Source organism: Orycteropus afer, unplaced genomic scaffold (assembly GCF_000298275.1).
Source record: "Orycteropus afer afer isolate SDZICR_OR568_19922 unplaced genomic scaffold, OryAfe1.0 scaffold00081, whole genome shotgun sequence".
In the NCBI taxonomy this organism is placed as follows: Eukaryota; Metazoa; Chordata; class Mammalia; order Tubulidentata; family Orycteropodidae; genus Orycteropus; species Orycteropus afer.
Window position 1 is genome coordinate 1705143 of NW_006921668.1, and position 6095 is coordinate 1711237.

Below are 6095 nucleotides of genomic sequence, written 5' to 3' on the forward strand. Positions count from 1 at the left end.
GAAAGATGTTTACTTGTGTTTTATTGACTATGCAAAGGCATTTGATCATGTGGATCATGACAAATTATGGACAACATTGAGAAGAATGGGAATTCCTGAATTCTTGATTGTACTCATGAGGAACCTATACATTGACTAGGAGGCTGTCATTTGAATGGAGCAAGGGGGCACTACATGGTTTAAAATCAAGAAGGGAATTTTTGAGGGTTGTATCTTTTCCCCACACTTATTCAATCTATATGCTGAGCAAGTAATCCAAGAAGCTGGACTATATGAAGAAAAATATGGCATCAGGATTGGAAGAAGAATCATTAACAACCTGAGATACACTGATGACACAACTTTGCTTGCTGAAAGTGAGGATGACTTGAGGCACTTACTGATGAAGATTGAAGAACACAGTCTGCAGTTTGGATTCTGTCTCAATTTTTATAAAAAAAATAAAAATTCGCACAACTGGACCAATGAACAGTATCATGATAAATGGAGAAAAGATTGAGGTTGTCAAAGAATTCACATTGCTTAGTTCTGCAATCGACACCAATGGAAGTAGCAGTTAAGACATTAGATGACATGTAGCTCTGGGCAGGTCAGCTGCGAAGGAACTCTTTCAAGTGCTGAGGAGCAAGGATGTCTCTTGACAAATAAGTGGCGCGGGACACAAGCCATGATATTTTCAATCACCTTGCATGTGTGTGTGAGTTGGACAATGAATAAGGAAGACTGAAGAAGAGTTGATGCTTTTGAGTTGTGGTGCTGGCAAAGAATGCTGAAAGTACCATGGATTGCTACAAGAACTAACAGATTTGTCCTGGAGGAAGTAGAGCTATGCTCCTTAGAAGTGAGACTGGCCAGAGTTCATCTCACCTACTTTGGTCATGTTGTCAGAAGGGACCATTCCCTGGAAAAGAATGCCATGCTTGATAAGGTGGAGGGTCGATGAAAGAGGGGAAGGCCTTCAACAAGATGGATTGGCATGGTGGCTGCAACAATGGGCTCAAGTATAGAAGCGATCATGGAGCTGGCATGGGATCGGGCCGTGTTTAGTTCTGGTGTGCATAGGATCGCTATGAGATGGAAATGACTCAATGGCACCTAACAACAACATCTCTATGTATATATTTATACATGCTGCTCATATGTCCATGAGTGTAATAGAACACACAGGGGGCAAAGTTCTGAAGACATCATAGTCATGATCCATAAATTCTTATGGAAGCAAACACATAATCAAAAGCTCTTTGATGGAGCGACCTCGAGTTGTGACTAAATGTTCTTGACTCCTTTACCACCTGTTCCACTTACGAAGCTTGAGTAGGCTGTTTGGCTAACTGAATTCTTGCTAGACAACTGTAGCCTCATCAAACACCTAACCTCTGTGGTAGTATCTTTACTCCTCCTCTATTCTCATGCCCTACTCCCACTTTTCAACCCCATAGCCACCATTTGAATGTTTAAAGTATATCTTAGTTTGCACAGGATCTGTTATTATTTTTAAGTTTATGTATTTTCAATTGACTTTGTGGGTAGTATTAATATCTTTTTATTTTATATCATAGTTTTTCCTAAGCATTATGTGCTTAAGATCCTTTTATGGTGCCATATGTCAATCTATTCTACTGCTTTTAACAACTACATAGAGTTTATGGACCCAGATTGCTTCCAACTCCATGCTACCATGAAGAGCCAGCCCCACAGTGAACACTCTGGGACATGAAGCTTAAGGTTTTGTATAAGAATTTAATTAGTATACACACTCAGGAGTCACACTGCTGCCTCTAAGTATATTTAATTTGCATTTTCCACTCTAGAAGGACTATACTGAGTACTGCCACAAAACATTCACAAAGATCCCTATATTCCTACATCCCTGATTTCATTTGGCATTATCAAGCCTATCTAATTATGCCACTGTAATTGGTGTAAAATGCTATTTCACTGTTTTAATTTGCCTTCCTCTGATTACTAATGATTTGAGCACCTCTTCATGTGCTTTTTAATATTTTGTCTTCTGTAAATTGTTTATTTGACTTTGTTCATTTTTCTTTTGGGGTTCTAGTATTCTTCTAGTTGATTTGCAGGAGTTCCTTGTGAAGTTTTGATATTAATCTCCTCTCTGCTTTAGATATCACAAATGTCCTCTCCCATCCAGTAATACGTCATTAGCTTTATTTGTGGTGTCCTTCACAAAAGAGAAAGCTTTAATTTTGATGTAATCAAATCAATCAATTTATTTTGCCTGATAAATAAAATGTATTTATATTTTTTGTATGATTAGAATTTTTAGAAGTCTTTATCACATCACAAACATTCTAACACATTTCTTCTGACACTATAAAAGCTACATCTACTACAATTTACAAAGATACGTGATAGTTATACATTATACTCTAAGACCTTTGTTTCGTCTGGCATCCACCTTTGTATTTGATTTTTGGGTAGACCTCTACCTTAGGATATCCATGAAGTATTTTATTTGTGAAATAGAACTTTGACTTCATGGGCGCTGACATTATGCTGTCGGAGACATTATAATTGCTTTAATTGTTATCTGAGACACTGAATAAAAATAAAGTAACATTATGACACCTATACTTTTTCTACTGTTCTTTGGAGTTATTTTAAGCGTTAGAATAGCTTTAGGTGAAATAAAATTCTAGTATCTTTCCTGGTACTAAAGCTGGCAGACCATATGAATCCATAGATACTCTTTTTAATCCATAGATAGTCTTTGAGGGTGGCATCCAAGTACATTTAAAATATTCTGCAATCACCACTTTCACAGAGCAAAGAGTAACAGAGAAGTCATTATAATGTGAGGAAAGGAAGAAAACATATCAAATTCTTGGCTCAAATGTACTACACTGAGTTTAGCTAAATTTATCCTAAGAATAGCTGCAAAATGCTAGTTGCTAATAAGACCTACTATTACTATTAATGGCTTGAACAGTCAAATTTGGTTTTATTTATTGAATGAAAGACTGCTAAAACTTTTGAATAACTCAACTTGTACTACAGGTAAAAGAAAAATGGCACTACTTAACATGTTTTCAGTTGTTGTTGTTGTTGTTGTTGTTATGTGCCGTCGAGTCGGCCCCGACACATAGCGACCCCTCCTTGGGTTTCCGAGGCAGTATCACTACGGAAGTAGATTGCCCAACCTTCCTTCTGAGGAGTGGCTGGTGGGTTTGAAACGCCAGCCTTCTGGTTAGCAGTCAAGTGCTTTAGCCACTATGCTACCAGAGCTCCTATGTAGGAAAATTTATTTTTCCTGACTGACAGTAACTGTATATATATATTTTGTTTTAATTTTATGTGTAATTAAAAAAAGACAGTTTTCTGATCCTGTAACACCCATTACATTAAGACTGCCTAAAACATGATATTTATTACATGATGGAGTTTTCGGGTCAATGTAAAAAAGAATGACATTTTCCTCTTGCATACATTTGACCTTTTAAGCTCCTATCAATTAGAAAAATGTTTTAGCTTGTAACAATACTATAGCCCTTTTTGTAGTTGACTACTGGGAGATGTAGCTGATCATTGCTACCAGTTAACCTCTGACCTTTACCTTTACATCATGCAATGTTATTGTTTGATTGGAGGTGATTCTTTTCCACTTCCTGTGGTTCTTTCCAGGTGATCATGCTTCTATGTTGTTAACTGATGTCGAGGCTGCCCTCAACTCATGATAACCCCGTGTGTTACAGAGTAAAACTGCTCCATGGGATTTTCCTGTCTGCAATCTTTATGAAAGTATTCTGCAGACCTTTCTTCCATGTAGCCAGAGTCATTATTGTTGTTAGGTACCATCACCTCTGATCCATAGTGACCCTATGTACAAGCGAACTAAATAGTGCCTGGTCCTCTGCCATCCTCCAATCCCTGCTACTCTTGAGGCCATCGCTGCAGCCACTGTGTCAATCCACCTAGTTGAGGATTCTCCCTTTTTCAGCTAAACTTCTACTTTCCCATGCATGATATGTGTGGTAGTTAAGGTTGTGTGTCAACTTGGATGGGCCTGGTTGAGTGGCTGGACAGCTGGTGGTAGTTATTCCCCATGATGGGACTGGTAATCAACTGCATGGTGGGATCTACCCCAAGCAGCTGGGTAACTGCATTAGGGATGTGCTCTGCTTCCCATATATAAAAAGCAGCTTTGGGAATGGTCTCTACGTTTTTGGCCCACTTGAACCCTGTATGTAGCTGAGTCTTCATTCAGTAGGCTGCCATGCTCTGCCAATCTTGGGACTTTCAATGGACTTGAATTAATGGCCTGCAGTGTGGGTTGGTAACATTGGGACTGTGTGTTTTTACTTGTTGATCTTGGGTTTGTCAGCCTCAGCAACCAGCAGCTGCCTAAGAGAAGAAAGTCTTCAGCTTCCATGGGCTGGGAGCCAGAGGCAGAGCTGAAGCCCAAGGTTGAGGGCTTTGAACTAGGACTTCTAGCTTCCAAAACTGTAAGACAATGAACCTCTGTTTGTTAAAGCCATCCCATTTGTATTCTGACAGGAAACTGTCAGAGTGGTATTAGGTAACCAAAACAATATCCTCCAGGGACTGGTTCATTCTGACAACATGACCAAAGTATTCTAGACCACGTCCGGCCATTCTTGCTTCTAAGGAGCATTCCACCTTCACTTCTAGAAAGATTTGTTCCTTCTTCTGGAAGTCCATACCCAACAGGTGGGTTTGAATGCCCAACTTTCAGGTTAGCAGCTGAGCATAATTCAGTTTTGCCAACAAGGCTTCATATAATCCCACGGCCATCCAGGAAACTCTCACTCATAGAGACTCCCATTGGGTTTCCAAGGCTGTAAATCTTTACCGGAAGTCCACTGCCTCATCTTCCTCCAGCAGAGCAGCTGGTGGGTTTGAATCTCTGATCTTCTGGTTAGTAGCCAAATGCCTTTCCCACTATGCCTCCTAATACATGTTTATATACTAAAATCAAACTTACTGCCATCAAGTCAATTCTGACTCATAGCGACCCCCATTGAGTTTCTGAAGAGGTAAATCTTTACAGATTGCCCAGTCTTCCTTCCATGGAGTGGCTGGTGGGTTTGAACCTCCAACCTTCCGGGTAGCAGTCAAATGCCTTAGGCACTACACCACCAGAGCTCCTTCCACATTTATATAGTGATATTTAGAATATAAAAGAAGCAAGCTGTGGCAAGTTCTGCCAAATATTAGCTTTTCCTTGAGATTTTCTGAAGACATACAATGTTTTCTGTGCCACTAAATAGCAAGGAGCTTTGGTAGCATAGTGTCTAAGGCATTTGACTGCTACCCAGAAGGTTGGCGTTTCAAACCCACCAGCCACTCCTCAGAAGAAATGTTGGGCAATCTACTTCCGTAGTGATATCGCCTTGGAAACCCAAGGAGGGGTAGCTATGGGTCCGATCTGACTCCATGGCACATACCAATAACAACAGCAAATAGCAGTTTGCTCAAAGAGGGAAGGTGGAAGTGCCTTAGGGGAGGATGGTCAACCAGAGAGTGGATGGCCCAATCTCTCCTTGATCTCTCTGTGGTGACCCTGAATATAGAAGATTCTTTCCTAGAAGAAGGTCATGAGAGAGGCTATAAAACCTAAAAATTTAAAGTTTTCTCTGAATGCTCAGCAGCTGCTTGAATATCGTATTCAATTTTGGCCTTTCAGGGAAAATGAAAAAAGAAATGAGCTGCAAAGTGGTGACCACCCACATTGATCAGTCTTATTGAAAGTTAATTTAAAATCTAATCTAGATTTGGTTCAAAATAAAAACCAGCAGTGTGACTTCTAAAAGCAAAGCCCACTCTCTTTTTATTTATTGCTGTTTGTATGTTACACAGACATTGGTTATTCAATTATGCCAATAGTTTTTATGTGTTTATTATAAGAACATTTTTTTGTTCCTAGAGGGGTTGATAGGAAGCACATCAGTTCTGGAGCCAGTTAGATCTGGATTAAACTCCTCACCTTATTATTTATTATCTGTGTGACCTTGGGTATGCTACCTATATGAGCTTTAGTTTCTACATTTGTAGAAAAAAGTTTATAATACAGAATTTACAGAATTGTGAAAATTAGAAGCAATATATGTAAAATA